Source organism: Natator depressus, chromosome 2, assembly GCF_965152275.1.
Source record: "Natator depressus isolate rNatDep1 chromosome 2, rNatDep2.hap1, whole genome shotgun sequence".
Lineage (NCBI taxonomy): Eukaryota > Metazoa > Chordata > Testudines > Cheloniidae > Natator > Natator depressus.
In genome coordinates, this window is record NC_134235.1 from 257,396,739 (window position 1) to 257,412,992 (window position 16,254).

The following is a 16,254-nucleotide window of genomic DNA, read 5'->3' on the forward strand; positions in this document are numbered from 1 at the left end:
CCAGCTTCTTGCAGCTCTTATCTCATGGCCTCCCAGAGGAACTTCACCTTCAGCCTATAGATCTGCCCATGGCTGGAACTCTCTCAGCTCTTCTCATGAAGCTCAGATGTTCGTCAGGCTAGCCCCTGATCCCGTTAGTCCTGCCCACTCAGGATTATGGCACAGCTGGGGCTGTTCCCATTTTCCCTTAATGGGGACAGTCACCCTCTGGCACAGCGCTATTAGTTACTGGCTTAGAATCATGGACCGTCCACTTGTTACATTTTCAGACAGGCCCCTTTGTGCTTTCTTCCATGTGGCCACTGTGGGAGCTCCCTGAAAACATCTGCAAAACTAACTCATTATCCTCCTTCAAACCCCTCCGAAAAACTCTTCTTGGCCAGAAAAATGTGACAACATTTAGGCTGCCAGTGTGCTGAGGCCACGGCCTCTCATGCCGACCCATACTGTCTTGTCGTTTCCTTGTCCTCCCCCATCCGTCTGTCTGTATCTGTCTGTTGTCTCATGCTTAGATTGCATGGACTTTGTGGGAGGGGCTGCCTTTTTGTTCTGTGTTTGTAGAGTGCCTAGCACAACGGGGTCCTGGTCCATGATTGCAGCTTCTTGCGCACTAAATAAGACAAATAATAATGGCTAGGTACTTGCTGCATCGCAGATGAATGAGAAGCCAAGCCCCCCCTCCCTCCCCCAAGCAGCTGACAGTTTAACTAAGACTTTGTGAAGCAGGTGTTTGCACTGGAGCATCTGATCATGGCTGGTGGAGGTGAAGTGGCTTTCCCCATCTGGTGGACCCTGTCAACAGCCTCTCTGGTCCCAACTCTTCCCAACTTGGCCCTCCTACCAGGTCACAATTAAGTCCACCCCTTCCTGGGCAACAGAAAGTCCAGCAGAAAACAGGCTAATTCTCTCACAAAAGGGTCTTTGGCCTCACCTCCGAGCCCTGTGGTCCTCAAATCCTCCCCTCGGGGCTTTCCACTAGATCTAGATCCCCTTCTCGGGGGGAGGGATTCCCAGGGCTTTCTCCTGGAAACCCTCCACAAAACTCCTGAACTACAAGAATATAAACGCAGACCAGTTTCTGCCTTCCTCGGGCTTGACCTCTCATGCAACCCTAGTGCTCTGTTCCTCAGCTGAGCGCTTCCCAGGGATTTCCCCCACCGCCCCGTGGTCGTCCAAATCCTGCCCTTTTATCAGTGCTCATCATCACAGCCCACTCCACTCCCAGTGGCTGCTTTGTCTCTCTCCTGGACTCTTGCCCGACTTCCCCACTCAGGAGAGCAGCCCAGGGACAGCTCTCTCTCTCTCTGGGCTTTTGCTGCACAATCTCTCTAGTCCCAGAGGGCTGCAGAGTTTCTCCCTGCGGCCCCCTTCTGCTCTCAACTTTCTCTGTTTACAGTTCTCGCCCAACCCCTCTCCAACTGGGTTTCACCCTCAGTGAAGCCTGGCCCACTCACCAGATGCAGCCTGGGGTGTTAACTGGCCTCTCAGGCTCACGTGAACCCATCCAGAGTCCGTGTAGGGTGTACCTCCCACCATAGACTGATAAATGGAACAGACCAGATTCCCTGCAGGTCTTGTCCCATGAAATGTGTGAGGTGAGTGTATGCAAATGATGAGCAGTGTGTCTTCTTTCTTATTATTAATTGAATGACAGTAGCACCTAGGAAACCCAATCAAAGATCAGAGCCCCCCCTGTGTACAGTCAAGTAACAAACAAGACAGACAGTGTCCTGGAGATCTTACAGTCTCCATGTCAGACAAGAAGACAACATGTCCACAACCCTCCTTCCACTCTTGCCCTCACTGAGAGAGCACCCAGTGGCTTTCTCCTCTTTGACAATCTGCTCTGGATTAAACACAATATGGCCACCATTCCCTGCAGACAGTACAGTCTTTAGAGAGTTAAAGGAGCAAGTATGTATGGACTGTCTTTTGTATTGTGTGTGTACAGTGCCGAGCACAAAGCGGCCCATAAATGCCATTTCAAGTGCTTCCCCTTCAGGCCCAAAAGCAAGCAGATTAAATATTTGTTAATGGCGCTATAAATTCAGGGTCATTGTGAGTTTTAGGTGACCGTTCAGGTTATTATTATTGTTTATTTATTACTTGTATTATAGCAACACCTAGGAGCCGCAGTCAGGACCTCACTTTTCTAGTTGCTGTACACAGAACAAAAATGCCGTATCATATGTTTCCCCTCAATCCTACAGAAACCATAGTAATTATCCTCCTTAACTCCCACTTCTCTAGAATGTGGATAAAACACTGAGATCCCCAAATCAATGGCTTTACAGGGAAGCAAAAGACAGCTATTAATAAACCAGCAATCTGCAGACAGATCTTGACACTGGTGATGTTGGGTTTGGCTTGGAGATAATGATGGCGTACACTTTGATGGCTCACAGAATGGACTCCCCCAGCAGGCTAAGTAAATGAGTATTAGGGCTAGATCAACGGTGGGCAACCTGCGGCTCGTGGGCCACACGTGGCCCGTCAAGGTAATCCGCTGGTGGGCCATGAGACAGTTTGTTTACGTTGACCATCTGCAGGCACGGCCACACACAGCTCCCAGTGGCTGTGGTTCATCGTTCCCGGCCAATGGGACCTGCGGGAAGTGACGCGGGCCTCAAGGACATGCTGGCCACCACTTCCCGCAGCTCCCATTGGCCGGGAATGGTGAACCGTGGCCACTGGGAGCTGCGGGCGGCCTTGCCTGTGGATGGTCAATGTAAACAGTCTCACGGCCTGCCAGTGGATTACCCTGATGGGCCACATGTGGCTTGCGGGCCTCAGGTTGTCCATCACTGGGCTAGATGGATAGTGTAAACAACTGCTCACAAAGGGTTAAATTCACCCCAGAGCTGAGGGTGGGCAAAAGGCTTGTGCGCCTTGAGGACTTAAGGAGGGGTGAAGTGGGGCATAGGTTTTCTGCTGTCCCGCTGCACAACAGTGAATTTCTTCTTTTGAGTGGAAGAAGAAATAGTTTAGGAAGTCTGGGTTAGCCAATCAGAGAATAGAAACAACACCATGTGACACAGGTGACCCTCACAGCCCTTAGACAATGAATGAAGAATACCTGAAGATTTGCAGGCAATCCACAGGCTTAAATATGTTCCTAAAGGCAAATCATTGAAAACGTTTCTAAAGAATCAACAATGTATAGTAAAAAACGGCTTAAGGTTGCTCATGGGCAATTTGTCAACAGAAAAAAGAAAAGAAAAGATTAAGGAATTGTTCTCAAATTGTGGATTTTAAGTCCAGAAAGAACCACGGTGATCATCTTGTCTGACTTCCTGTGTAACAATGAATAACTTGAAATGCTCCAGCAAGTGCCCTAAATCAGAAAAAAACATGAATGCTTCAGTGAATGATAAAATACAGACTATGGGCACAGTACTTCCTCCATTTCTTTGCCCTCACTTAGATTAGATTTAGGGTGATTCATTTTATGTCATGACCAGTTTGCAGATTGTATAACTGCACTTTTATTGGGCTCTTCTTTTCGCGTTGTTGAAAGACTGACTATGTAGTCATTCTCTTGCTCATGAAAACGGACCACGAAGCCCAGTCTTAGACAGAGCACAGGGTGGCTGTGTTTTGCATTTATATATTGAGAGCCAGTGAGTGAGTATGTGTGAGACAGAAAAACAGAAATGATAACAGTTGAGGGGTTTTTTTCCTTGCCAAATAGACAGACACAATTTCATGAAGCAAATGGATTTTCCCACATCAAATCTCCGGCTATACTCAATGACACTGACTCTGCTATTGATGATAAAATCTCAGCTAATTCCTGTGTCATTCTGTCGTGTTTTCAAAGTCTTTTGTTCTGTGTTTGTGCAGCTCGGAGCATGATGGGGTCCTGGAACCAGGGCTTAATTTGTGCTAGGGCTTGCCAGGGCTGAGCCCCCGCACCTCTTGACTCATTACTTTCGCTTATGAAAGTAAAAAAATTGCTTGAGCCTGGCACCTCCTTCATTACAAATTAAGCACTGCCTGGAACCTAGATACTACAATAATACACATAATAAAGATGAGTACTAATATTTCAGAGTAATAGATTTCAAGTCCAGGAGGCACCATTACGAACTTTGACTTTGACTTCTTCCATAAAACAGGGCAGAGAATTTCACCTACATCATGCCCATAACTTCCCATTGAGCAAACACAACTCTTTATAAAGCCTCCACTCCTGATTTAAACACTTCAAGTGATGGGGAACCCAATCTACCCAGTTTGGTTTAAATTTGACAGACCTTCCCCCCCAACCCTGCAGCAGACATTATTATTTTTGAAGCTGTTTTGAACTCCTGGGGGTGTTATTGAGAAACCAGAGGCGAGTAAGAAAAATAGGACTAGCTGCTAGCAATAATTTGCTGCAGGCCCATGCCAGCAGCAGTTGATGACACTGCACTGATTTAACTGTCCTCACTAGTGCATTAGGAGAGGCAAAGCCAAGACTTTGTCTATTCTTTGCCCCTCCCTGTTCAATTTCTGCTCACTACTCTCAGGGAGGAAGTAAGCAAACCTACGGCACTCACATACCCCAGCATATTCAGGCCCAAGGTCCAGGGTGCAAAAGGAGGATTTACTCCCCCTTAGTCCTTTAGGTAGGCGTTTAGTCCAAGTCACAATCCAACCCAGCATTACTGGGGGCATCAGACATTTGAAACATGAATAATTTGTGTTCTTCAGAACCTCCTATTTCAATGTGTTTTTTTTAACCCCTGTTAAAAGATGTTTTTCTGTTTGCACACTGAATTCCTAGCACCTCTTGAAAACATCTCACTGGTCGCGCCCCTTTGCTGTCCATCCACATATCCATTGCCACATGGGTATAATTAATCTCAATCTCTTGCCGTATTATGTGTTTCACACACATGGACAGGAAGTTCCCCGAGTGACACAGGTTCCATTACACTGTATCATGTGGCAGACATGCCGACAGCTGAAGCGGGAGCGATGTCCACAGTGGATTGACAGCGGCCGTTCCATGCATGTTGACCCACTGAATCATCGGGACTTGGGCATCCTGGGATAAAATTGCCTCCAGCTGGAGATTCCCTGCAAGCCACTGAGGCAATAAATAACCTGAAATTATTGTGCTGGGAGAAGGCGGGGTGGGGTGGGGGGGATGGGAAGCACTTAGCAGATCCTGAATGATTGACCGGTCTTCTCTATAAAGGGGTTTCCATTCAAATGTTCCATATAAGGTCAGACTGATGATGAGGTGGATATCAGGAAACTTGAGAGCGGCCTCGGGAGTCTCGGATTGTGGCTCGTCGTGCCAGTTTGGGCAAGTTGAAGGATGCTGGCTTGCCACAGAGAGTGGTGTTTATTGCCACAGGTGGCTGTGATGCCTATTTTGCCTGCAAGAGGGTGAGAGCCTTGATCAGCAGGAGGAGGGATTCATGCAGGGGGAGAGAAAGCCCTGAACGAGGCTGAGGAACTAGTTATAAGTTGTCTTACAGCAGTAACTAGAGGCCCAACCAAGAGCCAGCTGCTGCACAAACCCAGAACGAGAGACAGTCCCCCAGAGAGACAATGGGCTGGAAGGGAAACAGGGAGAGGGACTGGCCCAGTGTCACTCAGAAGATCCAAGACAGAGCTGAAATCAAACTAGGACTCCTTAATGCCAATGCAATGTGCTAGCCACTAGAACAGCGTTTCTCAAACCGGGGTCCACAGACTCCTGGCGGTCCGGGAGGTACTGCAGGGGGTCCATCGGCCCCATGGATCAACTCTTCCCCCTCCCTCCCAGCACTTCCTGCATGCTGAGAAACAGAGGTTCAGCAGTGTGCAAGAGGTGCTGGGAGGGAGGGGGAGGGGGTAGAAAGAGGCGGGGAAGAGGAAGGGCAGGGGTGGAGCGGGGGCAGAAAGAGGTTAGGTGGGGTTAGGACCTTGGGGGAAGGGGTGGAGTGGGGGTGGGGCCTGGGGCTGAGTGGGGAGCTTGGGGGTCCCTGAAAATTTTGAAATGAAAATGGGGGTCCTCGGGTTGCTAAAGTTTGAGAACCGCTGCACTGGAATACACGGTTCTTCCCATTGATGCAGATCAATTAGAATCAGCCTTTGCCTGTTTCCTGACATCCGAATCTTTGAGATTTGGAGTTGCTTGATTAAGGCACCTCTCCTTCCACTATGCCCCAGTGCCCCCACTCCATCTACTGACTGCCCTGTTTCAAGGCCTCCTCATACCCTCATGCCCATCCCAGTTCTCCCGTTACATCTCCATCTCTCCCTGATTTTCAGGGAAGGGTTGTGGGGCCCATCTGAGCATGTGGCAGACTTCTCATTCTTGTATCACTTGGGCCTACTCTAGGATTTGATGTGGCCCTTGGCTCCACTGGGTGCCAGAGCACACAGAAATTCTGAGCAGAGGGATTCAGACCAGCCAAAGTCCTCTTTAAACAGAGGGGCTGGGGGCACACAGGTCGGGCTGGGAAGAGAGATAGCTTAGAAACCAGGGAATGAGCCAAAGATCTCTGATTTTCTCCCCAGAACACCTGCAGATGCTATGGATGGAGGGATAGATGGGAGTGTCCAGAGGCTGTCCCCAGAGATTTCTGCTGGTGGTTAGGAAGGTTGGGGAATACCATCTCTGAAAATTCCTGCTGATGAGGGGAGGGATGTCTAGCCACCCCCAGGGGCCATTAAAGTCATAGAGTTTCAGGTCAGAAGGGATCACCAGATCATCTAGTCTGGCCTCACAGGCCACCAGCACCACCCAGCACCCATGCACTAACCCCAGCAACTGGCAAAGTTTTACAGCCAACAGGAGACTAGACTATTATGTGCCACAGAAAATAGGAGGGACCGAGCTCCAACAGTGGCTGAGGCCCCTGCAATGGCAAGGAAATAATTAAGTGAGGTACAAGCAGATAAACCTGGCAAGTGACCCACACCCACACGTTGCAGAGGAAGGCAAAAAAACCCAAGGTCACTGCCAATCTGACCAGGGGGAAATTCCTTCCCAACCCCATATAGGGTGATCAGTTAGACCCAGGGCCTGCGAGCAAGAACCAGCCATCCAAGCACTGGAGTGAGAGAGAGAGAGAGAGTACTTGGTGACACCTCAGAGCCCTGGCCCGCCCTGCCCAGTGTCCATCTCCAGCCATGGCCATCCCTGGTGCTTTAGAGGAAGAAGATTAAAAAAACAACCCAGAATACACTGGAGACAAAAATATCCCCTTCCTGACCCCAGCAGCTGGCTAGCTGGCTGATAACTGAAAGGTCATGTTTCGGGGTGTCTTCCTAGCTTTGCTGTGGGGCTAGAGCAACAACAGAATCATGGATTAGGAAGATTAGGGATAGAAGAGACCTCAGGAGGTCATCTAGTCCAACCCCCTGCTCAAAGCAGGACCAACGCCCACTAAATCATCCCAGCCAGGGCTTTGTCAAGCCAGGCCTTAAAAATCTCTAAGGATGGAGATTCCACCACCTCCCTAGGTAACCCATTCCAGTGCTTCCCCACCCTCCTAGTGAAATAGAAACCTATAGCCTGGGGTCCGGGGGGTGGAGGGAGAGGAATCTTGAAAGTTTCTGGTCATTCTAACCAAACTGTCCTGTCCTTCAACCGTTTTAGGTTTGTCCCATACAAACTAGAACCCTTCTTCCATATTCAGACAGGTTGCTATCTTGAGTCACCTGCCCACAGAGATAAGCAGCCTTCCATCAAAAACTGAGCTGAAGTGCCTTAGTCTAGAATAACTGACAAACTCGAAGGAATGACTAGCTCCAAGGTTCATCAACGGCTATTAGCCAGGATGGGCAGGGATGGTGTCCCTAGCTCTTGTTTGCCAGAAGCTGGGAATGGGCGACAGGGGTTGGATTACTTGATGGTTTCCTGTTCTGTTAATTCCCTCTGAAGCAGCTGGCATTGGCTATTGTCCGAAGACAGGATACTGGGCTAGATGGACCTTTGGTCTGACCCAGTATGGCCGTTCTTATGTTCTTATGCCTGGCTGACTGACGCCCTTGTTTGAACCAAGAGCTCTATGACTCTGACACACTGGTGTTCTTCTAATAGCCCGTATGTAAACAGAATTCATTGCGCAAAGCTATATATAATCTTTGACCACCTTTCGGGGGGCGGGGCAGCGGAGAGCAAGCAAGCGAGCCGATCAATCTCTATGGCCCATTTAGTTCTCATTCTCTGTTAAAATTTCCAGCAGGGCTGCCAGTGGTGGTGGTGGGCCTCTGTCTTCTAGGAACGGCTATGAGACCACCAGTTCATGTCATACAGGTCACCAAACAGCCACTAGATATCAACAACTTTCAATCACTTCCTGATGACCTGCAGTAGCAGTGAGCTGTTGGCTTAGAGATAAAAGGTTCCCGCTCCCTTTACCAATCCACTAGGATATATATGACCAGAGCCTGCATTTCAGTAGCCTACAGCTTGCTACTTCAGCTGGCCACGTCCAGGATATGTGACTAAGTCCTGTCTACCTTGAGACTAGAAATTGTTTTAGTCAGACACAGCCTCAGTCCAGTTCAATAATTTTCTAGTGGCAGGAGGAGATAGACATGTGTGGCTAAAAGGTAGGGAAGGGAAAGGACCCCCACACCAGCCCGCCAACAGCAATTCCAGGCCCCAGGGCCAGGGCTGTCCCTAGGGGGTGCGGGGCCCAGGGCAGAAATGACAAATCCATCCTTTCCGGGACCGACCGTGCTGGCCAATCGTGCCTTCCCAGCCCGCAGGGCCCCCCAAATCATGGGGCCCAGAGCAGTTGTGTGCGCCTAGGAGCCCTGTGGCCGGCCCGGGCAATTTAAAAGGGCCTGGGGGGCCCCGGGCCCTTTTAAATCACCCAGGCCCCTGGGCAATTGCCCGTTTTGCTCCCCCCACCCCCCATCGGCGGGCCTGCCAGCAAATATCTGTCAGAGGGCAGGTCCATCCTGCTATCTCTTGGCTCCATTTGTCAAGCCTCGTGGGGTGGCAGGTTACTACATGGAATGGTTCTAACTCTACCTCTCCTCTCCTTTTCTCCCAGGATTATTCACTATTCACCATCTCCACCACCATCATTTTTGGATGAAAAGTCTTTTATCCTTTCGGATGGTTCAGGGAAGAATCTTTCTTCCACTCTCTCATAATTTGCCATAGAAGCATGGGTGAGAAGGGACCGCCAGGGTCATCTAGTCTAACTCCCTGCCAAGATACAAGATTTGTTGTGTCTAAACCATCCAAGACAGATGGCTATCCAGCCTCCTTTTGAAAACCTCCAGCGAAGGAGCTGTGTGTCTCTGTCTTAGTTCCTCCCCTATCCCATGGGCTGCACAGTTGTTCCTCTCCTGGTTTTGTACCATGCATTGTGCTTTCCGTTCCCACTTCTAGCTCATGGTCACTGGCTATGTTCACTAGGAGAGAAAAAAGCTGTTTCTAGCACCCTTCAAGCTTGATTCCCCTGACTAGTACAGTGGGAGATTTGTTTTCTGAGAACCATGCTAGCCAAATTTTGCAGTATGCTACACCCCCATTGGTGGGTCACACGGATGTACAAGACGGTTCTCAGGGATTAAGGAACCTGTCCACTTGAGTCAGGAAAGCGATGCTTGAGACACCAACCTTCTTGCCCTCCTGATTTCAACTGGAGTGAATGAGTGCTTTTCTAATCACAATGTGAGAGGGAAGGCATGGGCAAAAAGAACAGACACAGACAGGGAGAGATTCTGGGTGGACTTAAAGACAAACAGGAGTACAGCTGCCTGCCCAGTAGCAGACTTGAAGAAGGTCTCTGTGTCGCTCGAAAGCTTGTCTCTCTCACCAACAGAAGTTGGTCCAATAAAAGAGATTACCTCACCCACCGTGTTTCTCTAATGCCCAGTAGATTAACAGAATTAATCTTCAGTGCTGTCAGGTTTCACATTTTATGTTATGATTACTATATTCATCATAGACACAAACCTTCATTTCATTACTAGTCAGACAGGGAATGAACAAGTTCACTCAACTTGACCTCAGTCGTAAACCCCCCAACTGAGACAGCTGTAACAGAGCAGAATTCGTTATGAAGCCTTTGCTCTCTCTCACTCACTTGGTTAGTCCCCACCTGTTTAGTCTTCATGGAAATACTGGCTTTTATACTTTCCTGTCTGGCAGAGACACATCCCTTTTCTTTTTCTGGCAGCTGAATAGTGAACTAACGGTGAAAGTTTAGGGTTCCCAGTAGAGAGAACAGCTCTGCAGGCCAAGTGAAGTAGTCTTTCTGTCGAACACTCTGGTTTCGGATGGAAGGGGTCGGTCAAAGTGGTGGAGACAATAGACATCGCAGTTGGAATGATAATATTCCTTGAGGATATTCTGGGCCCTTCCCTACAGTTTCAATTCCCCCCCCCACACACACACACACAGAAAACAGGAGAGCAATGTACAAAATCCTCTTTGACTTGTGAAACATGCAGATTTGGATTGGTTTTGGTTTTAAATAGTTCTCTGGACCACCTTGCACAATGGGCACTTACCTCTCTGACTGGCATTCAGCACGGACTTATGGTCCTCCAGAAAACACTGCTTGATTGATTTAACTTGGCAGGCTGGAAATACTTTTTATTTATGCCTTAGCACTCATTTGGAAGGTTCTGCTCAGAAAGATCCAGGGCTGTCCTAAATAGGATGCCGGAACACTCTTGAACTAGAGAGTATCTTGCATAACAGCATCAAGGTCATTGATAGGACAGTAGCTCAGATTGCAAAGGGCTTATATCAAGGCAGGGAACTATGAGCCAAACGGTCTCTATGGGTTGCAGCTAGGTTGCCTGAGGGTGGGATTCCTCTAGTCCCTCCAAGCCAAACATAGTTGGAGCTGGCCAGGACTTGGACAGCAGACCTCCAAGGAGAAGCCTAGATTCTGCAGAACGCATCACTGCAGTTTCAGTGAGAGCCAGTCTCCTCTTTGGGCCAGTGCCCCACCATCATGATAAGAGGGGTTGGAGGGAAACTGTGCTTCTGAAGGTAGCATCTTTCAGATAAGAAATTAAACCAAATTCCTGACCCAGGAGCTTCCCCACAAGAATAGAGGTATTAAATCTGGCGTGTCCTCGCCAGATTCCAATGTAGGTTGTTACAGTACCAAAATATTTTCTTGCAGTTGCAACTGTAAATCCTGCAATCTGTTTGCGGCGAACTCCTCACCGTTAACTTCAAGGTAAGTTTTGTCTGCATAAGGACTGCAGGGTCAACTCACCTTCACCGCTTGTCCTGAACTGCTGTGTGCACTGCTGCACACAGGTGGCAAACAGGTGGCTACATTTCAGCGCTGGATAGTCTGTAAAGTGCTCTGGGAGTTTCTGAGACAGAAGGTGGTACATAAAGGCAAGGTATTACTGTTACATGAGTTTTTGCTGGATCAGCTTGACAGAGTAGTCCCCGAAGCTTAAGTAGCAAAACATAGCCTGGGAAAATTGATGGCTTGGGGGTTTAGTCCCTTAACTGGTCTCTGTTGGCTTGTAGGCCAATTTATTGCGGGAGCGATGTGTTCTCCTTCATTTGAGATTGTTTGCGTAGAAACATAACCAAGAAATAGATCGCTGTGCTTTTAAAAACCAGGTGGCTCTTTCCTATTTATCAACACACTGTTTACCCACCTTCCCCAAGGATTTAAGTCGCAGGCAGCTAGAAAAGCAATTTTATCCTGTTATCCCATACCTTATTTTTAGCCACGGTGCTTATTTTCTTTTCTACAGCATGTAATATAATTAATAAAATCACAGGGAAATAAAGCAAGAAAGCCGTCATATTGATCTGAGTCCAAATCATACTCCATCATGCAATGGCTATGGAAAAATATAGTAACCCGTCAAGCCATTCCCTGCTACTGTGTTTCAGTCAGTACCAAGCTTCGCTCAGGCTGTCTCTATGTAGATGCTAGTGCTATACTAGAAAAAATGGCCCATATTTTCATAAGCGACTAGTAATGAGTTTTGGTATCTCCTTTTGGGCAGGCCCAACTGAAGAGAAGAAGAGGGTAGAAATGCAAGCTGGGGGTGGAGAGAGATGGAGAACTGTGGAAGTGAGGAAGAGAAGAGGCATCGTTATGTGGCAGAAGACCAGAAGCCAGTGCAGGGATCTGAGAAAGAGAGAAATGGTCAGAATGAAAAGGAAAAGATGATCTTGGCAGTCACATTTTGGGTGGACAGGAAGGGGCATAGATGTGAATGGGGCAGGCAGTGGCAACCATCCCAGTGGGAAGTAATGGGAGCATGGTCCAGGTTCTGGCAACGGGGACGAATAAAAAGGGATTGATTCTATCGCTATTATACAGTCAGTGTAGCAGTCTCCAGAGTAACTGGGCAGCCGTACATAATTTAGATCAATAGAATACAAACTTTTTCAATGATGACTGATTGATCGCATTGCAGTGGTGCCTATGAGCCCCAGTCACGGAACAGGACTTCATTGTGCTAGGCGCTGTACAAACGCAGAACAAAAACATGATCCCTGCCTCAAGGGGTTTAGTTGCTTTTCCTCCCTAGCTCACCTTCACAAGAGCGAGGTGCAATCCAGATTCTATCCGACCGGGTGCTTAGTAAAGTGGTCACACTTAAAGGGTGAAATCCAGGCTTCACTGAAGGCAATGACAAAACTCACACTGACTCCAGCAGGGCCAGGATTACACTCCAGGTTTCGACTGGTTTGAAAGTATTAAGGAATGATCTTTAAACTAGTACAAAACTGATAGGAGCATTTTAACGGCCATCGTTTTATCATTATTATTACACCTGGTCAAAACACACAGGGTGGGGACAAAAAAAAGATGTTAAAAAAAAATCAAGATTTTCATTCCGTGTTTTCCATTGAAATTCAAAGTTTGAAAACTCCAAATGTCACTGGGATTTTCAACTTTGAAAAAAACCCTCAGCAGCTCCAGTGTTGGTTGAAGAACAAGGGAGTGGGGAGAAATGGCAAATGAATGAAGAATTCCCTCCCCCGCCCCATTTTGGTCAAAATCACGATGCATTTTTTGTCAAAACCTCAAAAAACTCCAGTCAGTTGCTCATGATTACAGCTTAGGTCTCAAGAAAGATAACACCGGTGGTGCCCTCTAGTAAAAGCATTTGCATGACAGAAAGGAGGTAGAGAATGCTGGATTGCAAATGGGTGTAAAATGGATAGAATAAGTAAAGGAATGATCAAAAATAGCATTTCTGGCTCATCCAGCACAGGATGAAGACTCGGTAAGAAAAGCAAGCCAGAAATATGAATGACAGCGAGATGTTCCAGGTCTGATTTCTCTTCTCACTTTTACCAGTGTATCTCCATTGTCTTCAGTGGAGTTGCTCCCCATTTTGGCTGGTGTGTAAATGAGAGCAGAATCAAGCTGGTTCTTCCCCCTCCCCCATATCGATCTATGACTTTTATTATTGTTTATTATTCATAATAGAGTGGCACCTAGAGGCCCACGCTGAGATCAGGGTCGCATGGTGCTTGGTCCTGTACGTACCCATAGTAACATTTCCATACCAGTTTTGCTTAGTGTTGGCCAATGGCCAACACCCTTAACTCGCCTTCAGTTACACCTTATTCCACAAGTAGTCCTACTGAAATCTGTGGGACTACGGGAGGGTTAAGGTAGTACTCAACATGAGTACAACCATCAGAATCTAGTCCAGGGATCTCAAACTCAAATCACCACGAGGGCCACATGAGGACTAGTACATTGACCCGAGGGCCACATCACTGACACCCCCCCCTGCTGCCCCTGCCCCACTCCACCCCTTCCATGAGGCCCCGCCCTTGCCCCGCCTCTTCCCACCCCCATTCCAAAAGTTTCCCCAAAGTCCTCGCCCATGCCCCACCTCTTCTCCACCTCCTCCCCTGAGCGTGCAGCTCCCCGCTCCTCCCCGCTCCCTCCTAGAAAGCGCTAACCCTGGCCAAACAGCTGCTTGGTGGCGGGACGCACCTGGAGGTAGGCAAAGGAGCGGGGATGTGGCGAGCTGTGGGGGAGGGAGGGCGGCTGGGGAGGGGATCTTGGCAGCTACAGGAAATAACAGGGGGAACAGGGGTGCGTGGGGAACTTGGCGGGCCGCAGGAAATAACTCTGAGACCCCTGATCTACTCTAAAGAAGCCAGGCCACCATCGGAACTGGTATCCAGCTACCTCTTAACAGACTCAGAGTCCAAGGCCAGAAGGTACCATTGTTATCATGGAGTTTGACCTCCTGTATAACACAGACCATAAGACTTCTCTGTGTTAATTTGTGATTTGGCTAGAGATAGCTGGATGCTGATTAACAAGGGTAAACATTCTACCATCGTGTTTTATGCAGTTGCCCATTGGGTTCTTCTTCTTGAAGACTGGAGACACTATCTGGCCCACCGACATTAGCAATTGGCTGGCAGTTGTGGAGAGGAGGCAGAATTGAATACAGATTTGCTCCTCCATTGCTACTTATTGGCTCTACAGTGACAAAAGAGTGACAGCTGCTGTCTGCCAATATTCTGTCTGATTCTGTTGACACATGGGGAGCCGTTATTGGCAGTAGTTTCTCTGACAACAACCACACTTCTGCTGCTTAATGAAAGAGGCCTGGATCTTTACTTTAGAATCCTAGAAGACTCCTCCAGGAATGCTGGGCCTCCTTTTGGGGCATCACGATCCTCCTGGGAGGACTGGCAAGAGACCTATGGCTCTGCCATCAAACCTCATGGAGTCTAGATGATCTGAAAGGAATATCTGATTACGGGGGTGAGGGGTGGGGGGGCGGAATCAGTGGTGCCCAGCAGGAGAAACTCAGCACTTCGCAAGATCAGGCCCTTTATTTATACTTACAGCAGCCTCTGCTGGCAGAGATGTTCTTGCATCTGATCAGCCCCTGGAAGATTAAAGGTACAATGGCACTGCCACATCAGGGCAAGAATGGATGGCAGAGGGAGGCAGCGTGGTTGGGGCTAATGAAGAGTGGGGATTAGTAAGGAAAAGGGAAAAAGAAGGCTTGTGTTAGTTGGCAGCGAGAGCCTGTGATGTCAGGGTGATGTCAGTCCAGCAGGTGGTAACTTTTTCCAGCTCAGCTCCAAATCACGCGGGCCTTGTTTTTGTTTACTTTTCCTCTCCGCTCTAAAAAGGCCAGTGAGGGAGCTCTCAGTTTAGTGCCTTGTGAGCGCTGCCTGTGAATCACTCAGCAAAGAACCTCGCTGCCCTCGCACCGGGACGAGGAACGCCTTGCAGAGAGAGGGAGGCTAAATATACACATGCAGGGGCCCTGGTCCTCAGCAGTGTTCACAGGCACAGAGAGAGACGCCCCCGTCTTTTGCTTGGCATCGTTTGTCTCCTGCAGTCCCTCTTCCCCACCAGTCCAGTCCGTGATGATGAAAGCTGCCTTCATCCCCTTCTTTCCTCAATCTCCACCTTCCCTGGGGGTGAAAGTGCACAGCTTCAACTACCAACTTTACACTGGCCATGACCCATCCATTCCTCACTTGGCACCAGCCAGGCAATCCTACATCGGACATCTTCTCCTGTCTCCCTGGCAACATAACCTTAACATGGATTCACTGAACATCCTACCTTCTCTCCAAAATGTGGTCCTCTCCCCATCAGCACCACCTCCGTCCTCCTTGTCCCACAGGCCGGTGACTTAGAGATGCTCTTTGACTCTATTCTCCCGTGCCCCACACACCCAAAACCTGCTGCTTCTTTCTCCATAAAGCTTACCAACTCCGGGCTTTTCTTTCTGTTCACGTTGCGAAGGCTCTCACCTCTTCCTTTCACGACTAAAACCCGTTCCTCACTGGCTTCTCTAATACGTACATTATCCCCCCCAAACGCCATACAAACTGCAGTCCTTAAAATCATCTTCAGCATCCTGCCCCACCCCCCATCCCACTTTTTGAATTCCTCCCCTGACTTCCACTTTCCTACCCCAGCAAGTTCAAACTTCTTAGCCTCACTTTTTTGGGTCCTGAGGGAAAAATATCATCATGTACCGGGGGCAGAAGTAAGGTTGTACAGGGTAACCTTAATTCTGGCATCTTCTAACTTTGGAACACTTGACTTTTTTCCAGACTAAATAATATTCTTCTGACATAATTTTTGTACGCTATTTCCTTGAGTCTCTTTTGTTAAAGAGAAACCCAAATCCAATTCCATAACTTTATCACTTAAGATAAAGGATTAACTACAATAACTGGTAGCAGGGGTGGACTGTTATCCCGTGTGCACCAGCCACTAGCGAAGGATGCATAACACACTGAAATACATGCATGAGAAGCCCAATTTTGCAGAGAGCATAGCCGAGAGATTAGCTTTGGCTGATCCT